Raw genomic sequence first — 20,118 nt, 5'->3', positions numbered from 1 at the left:
ATTTAAAGCTTTTATTAATAAAATTATGTGGTCGTAAATAGTAGGGTGGAAGGAGCAACGGCACGTTTATACAAGGAACAGTAGATCTAGCATTTATACCAAGACTAGTAAACAAATTGTTTCTCCATCTGTGACGTCATAACATCCTAATATTAGAGAAGTCAGTTATATTTTTGGTTTCACAATCTACCTATTTTATAGAATTTATATTTTATTTAATTATATAGATTTAGGTCAAGCATTGGCTATAAATTATGTTAATAAGTGAATATGTAATGAGTTATATGAAAAATGCCAAAACTATAACTGATACAAAAATGAAAAAAAAATCGCGATTTTTAGGACTTTCTCAAGACCGAAATGACTCTGCAATATATTATATATTTTGTATATATTTCAAAATAAGTTATTTTTATTTTTTATTTTAAAAAAGTGTCCATATATATTGTCCAGAGATATTTAAATAAGCGTATACAAAAGTGGTCGTATATTTTATATGTCGCTTTATATACGGGCCAATAGATATATTGGTTAAAAAATTGTCTATTTGTAATATTAAAAAAACCGCTTTTTATTAAATGCATATATAATATGTATACACACGGTACATATACCAAAATAACATGTTTTTGTCTGTCTGTTTGTTCCGGCTTATCTCTGGAACGGTTGGACCAATTTCGAAGGAACTTTCACTGGCAGATAGCTGATGTAATAAGGAGTGCCTTAGGCTACTTTTATAATAATGTCGCGCTGCAATGTCCAAATACTCCCAGTACCGTGCGCAGCTCTTGCGCCGCCGTCACGTTGGATTCCTCCAACCAACGACTTAATATCACAAAAAATGCCCGATACAGAATTAATAAGTTATACTAAAATCTGCGAACTGAACAATAACATTTTTGTTAAATTCAAACGCGCACGAAGTCGCGGGCACGGCTAGTGTAAGATAAGGATCATACGACTTCGGGACAGTCAGCTAGTTAGGTAAAGGTTGATAGAATACAAAATAACAACAATATATTTTTATGCTGAATATTTGTTCAATTTCATTTTATGACTGAATATAAAAATAAACGTCAGTTGATATCGTAGCCCAGACAACCAGACAGAATTATTAAAAATAGCTTTTATATATATTTTTTAATGATATCAAATTTTATTCCTTCTACTGAGTTATGCGAGCTGATTAAATTTCAAGGGCCTTTAATGGCGTCGTAAATCAAGTAACACTTTATTTCTGACGCAGCGAGCTAAAGATCATGGAGGAAGTGACGTACAAAACAGTCTATTTTTATATGTAGTAAATGGATTTCAGATTGTAAGACCTCATTGTATGTTTTAATAATTATTTTTTTTAAATACCATAACCCTTAAACTTAGTAAGTCGATAGCTGCACATAAAAAATCGGTTATAGTCTCATTGAAGAGCTCTAGCCATAGATGTCCAGAAATTTGAAAAGAATTCTTGATTGCAATTTACTAAATTGTTACGATTTAACAAAGCATTAATTTTACAGCGGAATAAAGTTACTGGCCGGTTAGAGAGTGGTACTACGGCTTGACATTAAAATTTAATTTAAAAGAGGTTTCATCGCCAAATGTAGATGAGTGTCGTGAGTTTACAATGAAATTTAATCAAAACAAAACCTGTCATATGTCTCGAAATTCCGATAAAAACTTATGAATAAACGCGAAATTTCACGGGCGACCCACTAGTATTTATTATTTATTATCGAAATAGGTGGTAAATGCCACAAAACTAACTTTATTTTTCGTATTTAATTGAACATTGGAAAGCAGACAGTCAAAAGAGCCACGATATAATTTGTGGTCATCACTACTAATGAACGTTGTACCTCTAAGAAATAAACTTTGAACTTACAGAATTATGAAATATATTTAATAGCGCAATGTTTTTAAACAATTATTTTTGTATGAAAGAATCAATTAAAAAATTCAAATTTTACTTAAAATACATATATCCGGTCGCTTAAATATAACGCTTTGAAATTTTTAATTGATTCTTTCATACAAAAATAATTGTTTAAAAACGTTGCGTTTAATTTTACTTAAAATACATATACCAAATCATCTTAACGATATCAAATCTATCTTAACAAGATGTGGGTATTTAAATTTTAGTAACAATTTTTTTTTCTATAATCCACTTTTTGTCACGGAGTTATCAAATGGAATCGTATCAATGAAACGATGGGCCTGAATAAAATACTGTTCTAGCATCAAGCTGTATTGTAAATCCGGATCGTGGCTTAAAATATTATAAAAGATTATTTAACATTTTGTTTTGTTTTTTTTTCTTCAACAGTCAAATACAATGATATTTTTAAATGTAATAACAATATATTATCGACGGAAACAAATTATAATATCGGAATAAATTCCGTGTGTATATGTTCCGTGATTTTAATTTTTTGTGTAGCGATTTTAATTATTTTTTTATGTCATTAGTAGATTGGCAGATGGGCCACCTGATGGTAAGTGGTCACCACTGCCAATAGACTTTTGTATTGTAAGAAATATTATTTAAGTGATTTATTATAATTACTCAACCATTCTTGGGAACTAAGGTTACACTGACTCACTCAGTCTTCAAACGGGAATACAAAAATACTAAGTATATCTGTTTAATAGTATAATATAAGATGAGTGGTACATTTTTATGGTTAAATCGACATCGAAAGTGGACCAATTGAAATTTAAAGAAAAAACTCACAAAGGTGTAAATATCAAAATAATCATATCCAGATAGTATGAAACTAACAGATTGCTCACTTGTTTTCGCAGCGTGCTATAAAAGGTCTACTGATTTCTATAAAAAAGCCCACTTAAAAACTACACGAGCCAAAGTAAGACAATACACGGAACTAGATGTTATGTCTCTTGTGCCTGTAGTTAAACTGGCTTCTAAATACTAAATACTGAATAATGAAGAACACAACAATACTGAATAGTATGTGGTACCTACCCTGACGGGCATGCACAAAGCCTCAACACCAAGTAAATCTAGAAACGTGGTAGCGTGTCAGCCAAGTTCAAGTAAAAGAACTGGCGAGCAGTACCGTGTGTAATATTACACGAACCATTTGGAGACACTTTTGACCTCCTCATAACTCAAAAACTATTTGACATAAACGTGTAAAATTTGGCTTATATATTGAGACTTACAAGATACATATGTGTTCCAAATTTCATAAACACATCTCAAACAGTTATTTAGATATTAACGTCTAAAAATCGTCATTTTTATCACCGACTGACCTATAGATCAAAACTATAACCTACTTCTAGGTTACCTAGAAAGTTTAAATTTGGCATGCAGGTAAATGATTAGGCCAATATAAAGGATAAAATCTGAAAAGGGTAAATTTTTATCATTTTATTATAATTTTTCATTTTATTGGGACTATTAGGAACACTTATATACTTAGTTCTTGTAATAACTGTAAAAAAAATGATGTAAGACAGACCTTAGGCTACAATACATTATTCTATGTTATAAGAAGAAATGATATTTTATGTAGTTATAAATAAATTTCAGGAAGGACTATTGAACTTGGCACCCATTTAGATCTTACTTCTTTTGTCGTTGAAGTCAACAATCAAGGTATATATCATAATATTGGACTTGACTCTCATTTTTACATTTATGTTTTTGATGGGATATATCTAACAGAACCAGTCTGAACTGAATAATTGCTATGGGATCAATCCTTTTGTAATATAACAATTAGTTTTCAATTCGTTTATTTTAGAATTACTTGTAATTATATTAAAATGAAGTATTTGGCTGAAAATTAGTCACTGTTGAAGGTGAGGAAAATGCTTGAATCTACATTTTGGATAATTTAATTTTTTTTTTTATGTAATATAAATATTTTATTTTGTTTTTGTTTATTGAATGTTATTTGATGTAGGAATTGCTGTTACGGTGTTTAACAAATAAACATTTCTAAATATTTACTAGCCATATAAGCGGTAACTGTACCCTAACTTGTTACAAATCAGTTGTGAAAAAATATATTGAAGTGTAAATAAAAACACTTTAACAAGTTTTTAATGAGAGCCGAGATGGCCCAGTGGTTAGAACGCGTCCACCTTAACGAGTTCGATTTCGAGTTCAAACCCGGGCAAGCACCACTGAATTTTCATGTGTTAAATTTGTGTTTATAATTCATCTCGTGCTCGACGGTAAGGGAAAACATCGCGAGGAAATCTGCATGTGTCTAATTTCAACGAAATTCTGCCACATGTGTATTCCACCAACCCGCCTGGAGCAGCGTGGTGGAATATGCTCCAAAACCTTCTCCTCAAAGGGAGAGGAGGCTTTAGCCCAGCAGTGGGAAATTTACAGGCTGTTGATGTATGTATGTATGTAAGTTTTCTTAATGAGGATTTATTACAAAACATAAACAAAAACATAAACTTTTACTTTTTAAGTAATTAATTAGTGGAAGGCACTTTTGAAATCACATGGTTTGAGTCTCATTTTTTTGAGCGTTTTATTTCCTAGTCTCTATCACTTGGTCTTGTACGTATATCTGTATTTATCTTTTGACTTTTAGTTTTACGATTTTTAATATGTGCCTCTATAAATCTAATGTCTTCCTCTTGATTCCGTGTTTCCTCATTTTTAGTCCCATGATCTTCATTTTTAACATCTTTATTATCACGTGTCTGCTGGTTTACATCCTCGGTATTTTTTTCCGTGTCTAATTTTCACCGGGGTCACAGTCATTGCTGCCCTCCTCAATAAATGTTTTCCTTTCATGTATGATTTTGATCTCTTTGCTCTTTATTTTCATCATCTAATGCACTCGCTTCATCTGCTTCAGAAATATAATCGCTGTCTTTGTCATTATCTGAATCATGAATTGATATTTTTCATCAAAGACATCGTGACATTCTAAATCTATACCGGATTGATCGAATATTTTATTTTCAACAAATTTGTACGATAAGTTTATATTATATTGTATGACATTTCATATTTATAATCTTCCATGATATGGGCGAAAGTTTTTAAGTTTTGAAAGGTTTTTTAAATATTTTTTTTTAATATGAGTTGATTTAGTTTTGCTTAATGTTGCATTATTTTCTAGTTATTTTTATATTTTTCTGTGTCTACCTCACGAGGTAAGATAAAATTAGGCTTAGTTTTTAAAGTAAGTATTCGGTCTTGGGACGCCATTTAACGGCAACAAAAATATAATAATTTAATAACAGTAAAGTAAGACATTTGAAACGAATGTTAATAATATGCATAACGCCAAAATAATAAAGGATTTTATACAAGAACTAAAAATACGTACTTATAGACTTTCTACACACTACACTATCACAAACAAAACAAATTAGGCTACATTTACCATTCATGCCGACTAAAATATAAACATATTAAGCAATTACATCCTAAATAAAATAAAATAATTTTATAAAAATATATGTTAAATCGCCTTAGAACCGTTGTTATTAAAAATAAAAACCCACGAACTCTGGCGATACACCGTCCGCTGAGCACATACCTCAACCCCTCGCGTCTTAAAACCAATAATATTACTATATATAACAGGAGTATAACCGCGTTTACGGTTGTTATATTTGGGAAAAAATATCAAATAGGTTATCGCTTACTAAGCATGACAACGGTAAAGATCAAATACCCTTGTTTTCAGTAGTAAATAAGTGCGGTAATTATCCCTATCACTGCAAAAGGACCATAAGTTGTTGTTACTGTTTTTATGTTTAGTATTAGCCTTGCACAGTTGATGAATGTAGTTCAGATATCAGCGGTATATCATCTTACGGTGTTTATATTTGGTAGTCATTTTTAACGAATGATCAAGCTCATTCAAACATTTTAAGCTTAACAAACGTAGGCGACCTTACGGTATTTAAATTTAGCAACAAACATAAAAATATTTAATTACGGCGCTTATACTAAACATTATCTCGGTTTCTGTAAGTTTCATCAAAAACATCATAAAGAAGAGATTTTAGATCTCATCACGCTGATTCCGAATCAAGTATTAACTCATTTTGCATAAAAATCGTAGTTACGGTCGTCTCAATTAGGAGGGCAGAGTTCTTTTAAGCATTTTAAGCTTAAATTATTTTTTATTAATTACAATTAAGCAGTCCATTAAATTCATACAAATAACACAATTTACTAAATTCCGAATACTATTCTAAATGGATAACTGCTACCTGAGACAAAAATGTCTTCATATCAACTCTATTCAGAGCGCGACTATTATAAACATCATAAATTAAAAACATGCAATTGAATTGAAGTTAATTAATTGATATTGAATTCAAATTTCGAGGCAATCATTCATGGAGCATACGTGAATAGGGATTAAAATATATCAGGCCACAAATTGGAGCTCGAATCTGTAGGCAGTTAGCGTAATCCATCTTTGTAATTGGTTTGTGGATAGTGTTACAATCGAATATGTCGAACCGACGGTTAAACTCGTATCAATATAATACGTTACGCTGAATTTACTATGATAAATGTAGTGAAACATAATTTTTTGGCGATGACGCAATCGAAGACACTTTAATATTGATTCATTGCTTATTCGAAATCAGGAATTATTTCATTTATTATAATAATTGTTTTATTGTATAGTTTTGGAACGCGGCTTACAGTAGAGGGAACTGTCAGAAATCGTCACGCAAGGGAAAAGACCTTCTACAATATTTCTCTTTCTATTTTCTCTTATTATTTTAATTCACGTCGGATTATTAAAAACAAACGTTAATTTTTTTTTTATTTTGTTAGTTATTTAATAGATGTATAATTTTATATAGCAAACAATACAACACGTTTAAAACAAACCGTTTGCTCATGTAATTAAACAAACCGATAGTTAGAAATAAGCGGATATCAACTTACTATCAAAATACCTTTCGTCCTAGGAGCGTAATCTAGAAAGAAACAGTCACACCTTTTATATTTGGAGTTTAAGTAATTCATTAATATTTTTTAAGGTCATGCTTACTATGAAAATCTATTGTCATAGGAATTCAACCAAGATGTAAAATTTCTACTCAGTAGTTTACGAGGAAGTGTTGTGCACAGCCTAAAATGTTTTTGTATCATTTGTTCTGTACGTTCCTATAAAATATCATAATATATTATGAAATACAGAGGCGAAGATTTATATAATGAAATCTGTTGAAGAGGAGATCAGTGTAAGAAGATTATCTTTCGAGGACTAGACCTTCGGTTGAGTTATCCTTGGATCGTGAGGCTCGAGATTTAAGAATTATGTTGGTACGTATATTTCAAGTGGTTGAGTACTTGTAGTTATGTCGTTTTTGCATTTAAATATAAAAAAGTTTTTTTTTTTATTTCATTCAAAAAAAGGAAACTAGCTATAGTGTCATGTAGTGGTAAGTCTTCGTCCAAAACACGTGCGACACAAGAAGAATTACGTGTCTTATCTCTTTTTGTTGTAAGTAAAGTCCTTACATAATTAATAAGATCGAACCGCTTTCCAGGAGATAAAAAATGTTATGGCCCTTGTGCCTGTGAACATATTGGTACATCAGTCTTCTAACCAGTCCAGCAACATCAAATATTGGTGTTAGATAGGATAATGAATGGGCGATACCCACCAAGACGGGCGTTTCAAATTGACCGGTTATTTGCCCTGAAATTTTCGGTCAGTGCAAAAATATTTAGCATTTTTAGCATTAGCAGCCTGTAAATTTCCCACTGTTGGCTAAAGGCCTCATCTCCCTTGAGGAGAAGGTTGAAGCATATTCCACGCTGCTCCAATGCGGGTTGGTGGAAAAAATATTCTTATTTTAAGTAAAATATATTTTTGCGTGTTCAGCAGAGGAGAGATAACTTAATAATTTTGATACAATGTACAGAGCGAATCCATATAATATACAGAGAACATTTGTAAACAAGACCCTCTACAGCAGGTTCGCTATTCGTCTAATCCTATTTCTAATACCGAAGCTGCCATAGAGATCTGTTTTAAGTTTAAGATTCGTTCACATGGTATTATTCAATATTTGAAAGTTATAGTTTTTGTATAAATATTGAAAAAATATCCACACGACGAAGGCTCCACATAGTCGCCGTTAGCAACCGTCGAATGGCTTGAAGGTGAATGTTGATGGTTTTCGCGCTAGTTCGAGCGTTTTCCGTATATTCGCACCTCGTTTCCGATTTTTGAGTTGGTATTTGAAGCCATAATTCATCTGTCGCAAACCTAGTGTTAATAAAAAAATATATACATTTGTATAGTGAAATAATATATAAATATATAGATAAGGCCGTTACACCATATATTTATATTCATTTTAAATAAAAGTAAACAATAGTGTATACATGTTATCATCACGGTAATTTTGCGGAAAAATCGCGGCATGAAAACCAGTCATCATTCACGCGACTATCTGGACCCCGCTTTAGATTCGTAGTAAACGATTATATATTTTGTATAGTTAAATGCTTTGTGTTTATTTTCATAGACTTTTAGTGTACATATTTTGTTTTCAAATTTTTCTAACTCTTTTTGCGCACGATTTGATATTGGCGTTATGATAAAGCTTTTAAGGCCGCTTTCACTTCTCGATGTTTTATTAAACAGTTATGAAATAGTGTTCGTCAAACTTTTAACATACATAGACTGATAATATTTTTCTGGCCTTTGCCTTATTTTATATATATTTTATTTCACGCGTTGGTAGTTAACAAGGCTTGTGTACAAACCAATCTAGAATGTCGATTTTAATGGTCGTATCATTTTGCGGATAGTGGTGAATAGGGGAACTCTTGACTGGATAATTGTCTAGGCTTTTAGATATTTGGTGACTTGTAGTTATATTATTACTTTTATGTTCACTAACAAAAATAGTACATACGACAAAATTCTAATAGGTCATATAAGGATATTTTGTTTATAACATGTATTGGTGGATGAGCGAATTGGATAACTGATGGTAAGTGGATGGTAATTGCCCATAGACATTGACACCGTGAGAAATTTTAACCATTTCAACTATGATGATACGTCACTTGTAGTACAAACCGAAATACAATAGAACTAAGTATTGTTGCTTGGCGGTACAATAAATGATGATAGACCTATCACCAAATATTTGTACGTATCAAATTTGACCTTGAAATTACTACTTATAACACAGTAGTATTATGAAACGATGGATGGATCGTGTGAAAGACGATATGGTTAGAAAGAATGTTACTTGTGAAATGACGTCAGATAGTGAAGTATGGAAGAAGAAGATATATGACATACTGCGCCGGCCTCAAGTAAAATTGGGATAAGGGCAGGAGGATGATGAATACAGTAGTTTTATTTAATGCATGCTCATAATAATGATTGAATTTTATCTCATTTACTTGGAAAAGGAATGAATTGGATCATTTAAAACCATTTTACGTAGGATGTTTGATGAAGCTCCATTAAAAGAGAATAGAAGCATATAAAATGTGTATCTTATACAAGAATGTTGGTACAAAGTTTTCTATTGTAAGCTGTATGCCAAGCTTTGTGAATATTTGAGTGCAATTATGAGTTAATGGTTTTTAAGTTATCATAAATATACCACGCTAATATTATGAAGATATTTTAATGACGTCATTTCTAAATATAACTTTCAATATATTTTATCTCTGATTTTAAATTACGTCTTTGCCCTATTTGCATCTTGGACCTTAGAGCAATAGCAACTACTTTATAAATAATATAAGTAATGAAGTTTTAAATTAAAGATTGATGGTAGATTTGTACTTTATGTTCTAAAATAGAACGAATTTTAAAGTCCGTATGTTTTTCAGAATAATCTTTGAGAACAGACGTGAAATTTCACAGACTCATGTAATATGCGGATGGCCCTGTGGCGCAACGGATAACGCGTCTGACTACGGATCAGAAGATTCCAGGTTCGAATCCTGGCAGGGTCGCATTGTTTTATTTTTATTTTAATACAATTTATAACGCTTATATGTATTATTTAAATAAACGAAGTATATTTCTCACAGCTTCTTTTTATTATAATAAATTTGATCTGATATCGAATATAAGCGTCTTACAGAAAATATAATGATCAAGCGAATACATTTTTACATGTTATTGTTATGTAAATGATATGTTATGTAAACCATTTATATCTAGATCTTGTCTTATTTTAGACGGTAAGAAGTATTTGAGTCAGAAGTATTTACAGTTTTAAATTTTATTTTTGATTCCGTTAAATTTAAAAATAAAGATACGAATCTTCCAACGTCATTTAAAGAACGTTGAAAACGGGGTTGGCGTTTCATACGTTTAGCTAATTTTATTTTTGAATTCACATAACCAAACTGTCGCGCTTGACAGCATATAAATGAAGCGATGGTGACTCGCTCTTTATTATGATGGATTTTTAAATGCCTGCGACACATTTACGGCTAAAGAGTATTTTTAGAAGGTTAAAACAAAACCGTGAATAAGGCAAAATTATACGATCGTATTAAAATGTAAAAATTGCATATGTAATACTATATCTATATCAGATATTGGTTACGATTTCACCATGAATGATTTCACGCCCAAGCTCATAACGATGTGACGTGGGAAACTTACCACCCTAGCTGACTCGAACTCTCTTGTACCACGTTCTCTATAAGATGGTAGGGCTTTATAAACTCGTCTAGTTTGGTACCAGTCTGTATTGATGCGTTCCGGTTTGGAGAGACGACACAAAGGACATATGAGTTCCCTTAATAATATTTCTTACAGCGATGTCTATGCGTGGTAGAAAACACTTACCACTAGATGGCCCATTGTTCTGATCGCCTATTTTTTTTTTGTATTTTTATCACTGGAATAACCTCTTACGCGTTTTTTTTTTAACATTTCGTATATTTTCGGAGCAATATTGGAGACGGCAAACAATATCCAGAGAGTTTAATATTGAGAACATCGTATGAAAGAATTTATTTTGTTTAATTATTTATAACTATTTTCAATGGTAATGTATTAAAGTAAAAGTAAAGTACTAAACATTGGTGCGTAGATGTTTAAAAATTAAAAACTATATAGTACTAATTAAACAACTTAATTTTTAACAAATATATATATATAATATAGGTACGTGGATGGGGAAACAGGTCACGTACGGGTCACCACCTTCCATAGATATTGACGCTGAAAGAAATATTAACCATTCTCTACATTGTCAATGCGCCACCAACCTTGGGAGCTAAGATAATATGTCCCTTGATCCAGAAGCTTCCAAGTTTAGTGACAAACTAGAACACATTAACTAATTACACAATAATTGCTGTTTGGCGGTAGAATATCTGATAAGTGGCTGCTACCTATCCAGACGAGCTTGCACAAAGCCCACCAAATAAACATGTGACTAATACTTAGAGGGCCACTAGGATATACACACTAAATAACTGATAACCACTGGGGCAAGATAAGCCCTGGTATTATAGATCAAAATCAAACTTAGGTAGCGAATGCTACAAGAAAAAAATCAGGTAAAGAGGTACCTAGACCCTCAACACCGGACACTCTTTCCTAGATTAACTTGGAATCTGTTAGAAATAGTCCACCCAAAAATAAATACTCAGTATTTTGCAGATTTTATTTAATAATAACGTAATTAAAACTAAGAATATTTTTGGCATAATACTCTTACATAATATGTATTTATGTTTTACGTGTTTTGTGAAAATACGAATCAACGAGCACTCTTAACGAATTCATACGAAAGTTTTAAAATTTAACATTTTTTGTCTTCAAAATAGCATCTGTGTATGAAATAATATTTAAACAAAACAGCGGCATCAGACGGCGCTGTGGCTGTCCAAATCCGAATAAAACTTTCCAACCAAAGAGTTGTAAGTGGATTTTGGTTAGAGAATTCCTCTAGAGGATTATTTTGAAACGAACTCACTGGTTTTACTTCCTCTCGTTACTTCGAAATGATAATTATTTAACAAACATTCCAATATACTTATAATGCAGCGATTTAAAATAAAAACTACTTCAATAATAAAATACATAAATGGTCGTGTTTGTATTAAAGGCATATTAATTAATTTAAATATTTTCCAACCTAATATTGTAATTAAGTATTTAATATTCATTGATAGCTATTAAAATATTGCATTCAATTAATTTCACATTTAAGTTCAATTTAATATTTAATATATTAAAATATACACTATTATCATAATATGTCAAAAGTCTGAATTATTTAGATATGAAAACAAATTGACAATAACTGAACAACAAATGATAACCGTGTGTTTTGGTGATGAGAAAATTAGCAGCATTTTCACATCCAATAGCGCAAAATCAACCTAATACTCGTATTAATCATATTTTATTTCACAAAATATGATTAATATATTCGTAAACGATGAAATGTTTTTTCTATATTGCCTAACTGAAAAGATAACTAAATCAATACTCATTTAACGAATTTAAGACCATACTGGCTAATTACATAAAAGTACATTCAATTTAAAAAAAGAATTAAAAAATAGTCATAATAAAATAAAACAACAATAATAAGACAATCCGTTGAATGGGTAGCTATTATTATTATTATTTAAGACGAACGCGAATGTTCTATTACCATATATGTATGTGTATTCTCATGTAAGTGACTTACGTCTTTTTGATAATAAATGTCTATAAACCTAAACCTAAAACGAATACCAGATGATGCAGCGCGATTTGGCGAAGGTTTTAGTAATTATAGCACATGACAGATAACGTAAGCCGATAGTTTAGAATAAGAGATACTAATATGACAGTTAACCGTTTCAACCTTTCTCCTACCTAGCGTCTGGTTCCCTATAATGGTTCCGCTTTCCAGATAATTCTTTATCACATCTGCCAGATTATTTGCCTCTATATTCTTGCCGTGTATCTTGTAAGTTAAAATTGAATGCTGTATCGCCGATGCTCTTTTGTCTCCTTCTAATATACCCAAACCGTTCTAGAATATTCTGTTGAAATAAATCGACAATGTACTGACGTAACGCAGAAATTAAAACGAATGTATTCATTCGTTTGTCATCATCTTCGTCGCAGCAACATGGATAGCATGACGACGTTTAACCTGAGTCCGTTTGAATATGTTTTAATAAGTGACGATCGTTTAAAAAATAAGAGTATGTCTGTATGTATTTTTTTCTTCAAAATCTATTTGAATATTACAAATGAAAAGTAACTCTGTCTGTTACCTCTTCAGGCTTAGACCGCTAAATCGATTACATGACATTTGGTAATGATAGCTTGAGTCCCGGGGAAGAACTAGGCCACTTTTTTTAATTCACCCCTCGTAGGTGAATTTAAAACGGTGTGAGACGGTTTGTGTGCTATAGATAAAGTTTTATAAATTTCGCGCGGCTATAGACACTGGTTCCGCTAGTATTATATAAATATGGATTTTCATTTACATCAAATCTTAAACATATGCATACAAGATTTGTCAAAGGCAGTTCAATGAACATCTGTGTTGCTCTTACGTAACGATGTAACGACGTCATTAGACGTATTGCGTTGATGTTATCTTTACATAATATTAAACAAACACATTTTCTTACATACATACATATAATATGATTACTTTATGACTTAATTTTCGTACGTAATTCTCTTTAAGTAAACATCCTTCAATTAGACATCTCAGATGGTTATTCACCTCTATAAATAAGTTATAACTTCAGAGAGTCCGAATTAATTTAATTGACGGGTTTTCAGAATTATTAATTTCTATATGATGTTTGTAAATTACCATTGTTTTATTTAAGAGGTTGGTGAACTATTGAATATAGTGAAATATTATATTATATATATATTGATGTAGTTTTATAGAGCTTTAATATGTAAAAATATACTGTATTTATATGAAGACTTCCAGAACAATAACGATAGTTTTAAAGATAAACATTACAGAACTATCATGTATGAGGTTTTTTTTTAAATCTATTATTTTGTACGCGGAATGGCCTGTCTGATAAATAAGTGGTCATCTATACTCATAAATGTTGGCTTGTGAGAAGTATTAACCATTCCTAACATCACAAATGCGCCACCAGCCTTAGTAGCGAAGATTTTATTATTCTTAAGACTGGTTCACCACTGCTCAAGCCGGAATACAATAGTAGTTTTCAACATCGTAGTCAAGTTTTCTTGGAAAACTTGTTCGAGATACAAAGTCTAATAATCACGTTTCAATGATATTTTATAAATTTCTAGTCATTTATTTTTGTTTGTTTAATTTTAAAACTTTGCATATTTGCATGGAAAATGTTGCGAAATTATAAAATATTGTTAAATTCAAATTATTTTCCTGAAATATTAATAAAAATAAAAGACACAGTAAAAAGGAATAAAATGTATATTATTATGTATATTAAGATATAATTTTCGTATGATGGAAAATGCCATAATTTAATCAAAACGGTACTTAGTTTACGTAAAGGTTATATCGATTAGGTCGAATTCAAGTGACGTCATTTAATAGAAAAAAAAACTGTTTTTTTTTTTAAATGTGCGAAGAGACGAAGACGATCTGGGAATAGTGAGGAACATTGGATGCAAGACTGAGGGCACCATGACAAAGACGGACAACGGAGAACAACTGATGAAAATCGTAGAACAATAATTAAAAAAATCGGCTAATTTTCGGACCTGGTGGTGATCACCATCGCCCATAGTTATTGTTGCTGAAAAATACAACATCAATGCTCCACCAACCTTGGGAACTTAGATGTTATGTCCCTTGTGCCTGTAGTTACACTGGCTAACTCATTCTTCAAGCCAATACAACACTACGTACTGCTATTTGGCAGTCGAATATGATTAGTGGGTGGTACGTACTCAGACAGGCTTACACCAAACCGTACCACCAAGTATATTATTAACACGTTGATGACAATTTTTTTTATTTATAACGTGGGTTCAATAAGTTCCATTTTGATGATCAGATCCTTAGGTTTCTAAAATATAAATTATGGACGTTTTATCTTAATCTATTGCAACGCAATTAAGCTATAATCATATAAAAAAGATAATCTTACATTTAGGTTTCCTAAAATTAAATAAATCTTGTATTTAGTACTTTGAACTAAACGAGATACCATAATCTAGATAAAGGTCATGTTCATTGCATATCAGCTCAGTCTTATCTTTTAAAAGCTCATTTTTTATAGCATTGGCAAGAGGACGGCCAAATGGGCTACCTGATGGTAAGTGGCATCACGGTCCAAAGACAATTCCTTACAACGCGAATACGTCATGAACCATGGGAACTAAGATGGTAAGTGCCTGTGGTGACACTAGCTCTCTCACTATTTGTCTTAAGATGAGGGGATGGCACCTACCCAGAAGGGCTTGTACAAAGCACCACCATGTGAGTGATTATTTACTTGTAATTATAATTAGGACTTCATCTTTATCTTAGATATATTCGTATTCATCTTCATGAATAAAACCGGAAGCTGTGAAGATAAAATGACGAGTAATGGTTTTAAAACAAACAAAGCACCGACTTATTTCCTGTTTTGTAGCTAACGCCAGCGAAATAAAAGTTGTCGTTGTAAATTGTGAAATACGTTTGAAAATTTCCAGTGATGTTAGAACATTAATGGAGATCTTATTTTCGAAGTAATTCGTTTCTTGAGACGCGATCTTTGTCTACACCAATTTTGCAATTAATTATTATTTTACATGTTGCTTCATTTTTTCCGTACATCTAAATGAACAATAGAATCCTTATGAGATCTTTTCGTTATTCGTCTGTGTGTCTCTTTGCTATGGACCTTTTTTCCCAGAAACGCGTGAAGGTATAAAGTTGAAATTAATACCAAATATTGAGGTCTGCGTTCCTTCGGAGCTGAGAATAAATCAAAACGGTCAAACCTCTAAACTATGCCATTTATGTTGTATTTGCCATACATTTTTAAAGGGAATCAAAACCTCTATGATACTTCCCATTAATTTAGAGAGTAATTTGATAAGAAGCAATGTCTGTCTATGTATGTAGCACAATTATAGGAAAAAAAAACCCAAAAACCGGTAAATGAAACACAAACTCAAATTTCTTCATTCAATAGAAGAAATGTCATTTCTTTCTTCTTCATGAAATCTTTCTTCATGAAAATGTCTTCTCTGTTCTGTTGGCCGTTAAGAAATTAATTCGTCCGGATCCTGTCTTAACATAAAAATGCATTATCATCAAAACTGAACCAATAAGTATGTAAAGTACTACTAAAGTAAACGCAACTGTAGGCTTTTCGGTGTTGCACATGGCACAGTCCTTAGAGTCACAGTCACTATAGGTGAGCCTCCTGCCCATTTGCGGACTATGCTATAAAAATATTTTTATTCCAAGTAAATTAAAGTAAAACATATTGGTATTTGTATTCAAAAAAAAGTATGAGAGCGTGATAATTAATATTTCTAATTTTCATTTAGATTTTCATTAATATTCTACAGGCACAAGGGACATAACATAAGTCCCAAGGTTGGTGGCACTTTCTGGTATGGTTAATATTTCTCACAGCACTAATGTCTATGGACAATGGTAACCACTAACCATCAAGTGGCCCATTTGCACGTCGGTCACGCTATAACATTAAAAAAATTTTACAAATCAAGTAAGTCAAGGGTCAACGATGATCTTGACTGTAATTTAAAAAAATATATATATTTATATATAGGTACATATTGGTGACCATAATGTTATCGCTACATGTGGTTCAGTTATTTTTTGGTTCTAAAACGTTTACAAATTAATATGGATTTCATAAGAGCTAAGATAATCACTAATATAAATATGTGATTTAGATAACTTATTCAAAAATATTTAAATTAAAATGTTCATAACTCAATAGAAGGTATGTATGCAACAACGCACGGCTATTTCAATAGTTTGTTCAACAGAGAGACTCACTACATCCTAACGTTCTTTAGTTTTAAAAAGTTTACTAATTAATATGAACGAGCCACCTCGTATCGCTTTTCCTCTACTGAACATACTATTTACCTGGTGTTTGTTAAAGTTAATGTGAACTGAACAAACATTGAATTAATATTATTTTTATGAAAATTGTTAGAGACCTCTACTGTCTTATTATTTGGTTCAAAATACTTGGAACAAATTCCATGATACTGTGATAGTCCAGTGAATAAAGACATTGCACTTCTTTGTCTAGCCTATTATAAAATATCTTCTGCCCTAGAATTGGAGTTATATGTATGACTAGCTGTGCCCGCGACTTCGTTCGCGTAGTTGTCGGAAACACTATCATGATTATCGTTTGATTGCTCACGTTGGTTTTTGTTATTATAATCGTCAATAAGATTTAATAATATGTTTTACAGTACTTCAGCGTAGATTATATTTTTAGTTTTATTTTCTTGTGGTAGAAGAACATACTGATTTTGCCCGCAACCCGATCTTGACAACGCAACATATAGTTGGCCGTGTGAAAAGCAGTCTTGACGTAAATCGATTCCTACGTGTTTAAATGTTTGGCCCTGTGATTTATTAATGGTTACGGCAAAAGATAACTTAATGGGAAATTGAATTCTTTTAAAATTAAAAGGTAAATCATTTGGAATCATTGGGATGCGAGGTATAAGCACTGTTTGACCATCTGCCGGACCAGTCAAAACTGTTGCAACGATCACGTTATTGCGAAGGAATTTTACTTGAAGGCGGGTCCCGTTACATAAATTTGGTGGTTTAAGATTTCTGAGTAAAATTATCGCAGCACCTATTTTTAACTTCAGGGAATGTGGTGGAAGGCCGCTCGGGTTTAAAGAATTGAGAAACTCTTGTGGGTAATGGACAGCATCTTCTTGATCCATTACATTATCAATAGATGGGTAGGTAGTTATATCGCCTGGAAGTTTGGTTAAAATTAGGTCGTTAATTTCGTCAACGCTACTATTTCTCGCCGCCAATATTGCCCTTTGACACATCCATTGGTAATCTTTATTTTCTATTTCGACGATATTAGGGTAAACTTTTGATATTAAATCCTCTATGCTAGTCACTTTTTCTCCTAAATCGCGATCAATTTCAATTTTATTTTCAGAATGAGGTACTTTTCCATCTCCTATTAAAAGTAACTTTGAAGGAAAATTTGTACTTCCTCCCCCCAAATGTGCTCTCATATTCGTAGATAGTTTTAAGGTATGGACAAATTTCCATAACGGTGAACTTTTAAGGCAAGACCTTACAATGTGTGCTCTAGTTCCTCTTAAAATTACCGGTAAAGTTTGTCTAAATTAATTACCAACATCTGTGTTTTTATTGCTTATTGTTATACGGTCAATTATGACAACCCTTTTCTTAAACATAAAAGAAATATTGTACAATAGTGTACGATTGCGAATATTTTTTTTGTTAACAATTCGATGCAGGTGTGTCGACATCTGGATGTAAGACAAAAGAAAAAGTCAATTGTAAATAAATAAATCACAAACAAAATTCATACTCTGCCAAAACAAACAAAACGTTCAACAGGAAATGTAATAGTAAATCTGAATGACTTTTCTTTGTCTTGGATTAGGAGAAAAGTTCATGAATTGTAATACCTGACGGTAGACATGTTTGCTTAAACACTCAATTTTGATTCCAATTTTCTGTCATTATATAGGACCACTATGTACGTATAGGGTTTAAAAAAACATCAAGAAGAAGTGTATTTATCGAAAGACCAGATTTACAAATTTGGAGTATATCATATATTTACAAACCTACCTTGGCTGACACCGCCTCCAAAAATAACAATAATTTTAACTATAATATATTATCGTAATAACTTTGCTGACTTTTAAATAGTCTAAATATTTTTAATTTCATTTTACATAGTATAAATCTAAAAAATATTGTGATCATTGTTTGTTATTCATAGGTTTGTGTTAAGTTAGATTTAAAGTGGGTAGGTACATACTTATCTCCTTGCGTGGAAACACAGAACGTACCTACATATTGGTAAGTAGAATAAGTTACTTGATTATTAAGTTGTAGAATAATAAGCAATTATTTTTTACTTTTTAGAGCATATTATTTTTTTTCTCTTTTGAAGTCGGTTTTTTTTTTGTCAAAATTTTTGTTTCTAAAAGATTCGGCCGAGTATCGCTAACGTGCTCCTTAGAATTGTTCCTTTTCCTTCCGTACCGTTACTTTGTCATGGATCCTATGCTCAGAACCTTACCAAACTTTCACCATAGTACCCTTGAAGTATATCCTTTATAATAAAAAAAGAATCATTAAAATTGGTTGGCACAATTTTGAGTTATTCACCTATTTATCGCGCACATACATAATGCACATTTAAGACTTATATCGTTTTCATAGGGATACCATCATCGTAACAGGATAAAATTAAAATGGGGCCCCACGGGAAGCACTACCTTTCAAACAAAAAAAAATATCAAAATCCAGTGAAAAGTTATGAGGTAACAGAAATATAAAAAAAAAAAATACAGACGAATTGATAACCTCCTCCTTTTTGAAGCCGGTTGAAAACAAACAATATTAACTTAAACGTAATAAGATAAACAAACCGAACAATAAGAAGTTTAGATTGTTTCTCCTTTGGTGTTATTATTTCATAAGGTGATTATAGTACAACCGTGTTGAATATGCTTGAACGTAATAGAAATTACTTGAAATATTGAACTACTAATTTATTTGTGTAGTCATTTTAAACGATATTCACCTATTTGCTTATTTGCATAATTTATTTTCTCAGTGATGATTAATCTGCATCGGTGAAAGTATCGCTCGCCATTTTGAACTTTTTTACGTGTGTAATGTAATTTTTATACCTTATTTATACCGTGAAACGTTTGAATTGTTTACTTGCAAAGTACGAAGGAATGTTCATTGAAATTTTATCTTATATCGTAAGTTAAAACTACAGCAGATTATGATTTAAATGTAACCGATTTTAAACGATAAAAAATAATGAGCAAATAACCTGATAACAAAACCTAATTTTGATAAATAATTTAACTATTAAGAATGTTAATTTTTTTTAGTCGTTATGTGCATTGCTACTTCGCAGAACTACACCCGCGGGTG

At 31.6% G+C, this 20,118-nt stretch overlaps 1 long non-coding RNA gene and 1 other non-coding gene across 2 annotated transcripts in view; both read left to right on the top strand.

Moving 5' to 3' along the window:
• LOC135193711 (uncharacterized) overlaps window positions 1-20,118 on the top strand; it is a 109,080-nt gene that overhangs the window by 24,945 nt on the left and 64,017 nt on the right. The gene's annotated exons all lie outside the window — the stretch shown is intronic.
• Trnar-acg (transfer RNA arginine (anticodon ACG)) lies at window positions 9,898-9,970 on the top strand. Its single transcript has one exon. It is a non-coding gene; the product is annotated as a tRNA-Arg (tRNA).

This window comes from Vanessa tameamea, chromosome 16, assembly GCF_037043105.1.
Source record: "Vanessa tameamea isolate UH-Manoa-2023 chromosome 16, ilVanTame1 primary haplotype, whole genome shotgun sequence".
Lineage (NCBI taxonomy): Eukaryota > Metazoa > Arthropoda > Insecta > Lepidoptera > Nymphalidae > Vanessa > Vanessa tameamea.
Note: the sequence above shows the minus strand (reverse complement) of the source record. Positions and strands in the feature narration are given on the sequence as shown.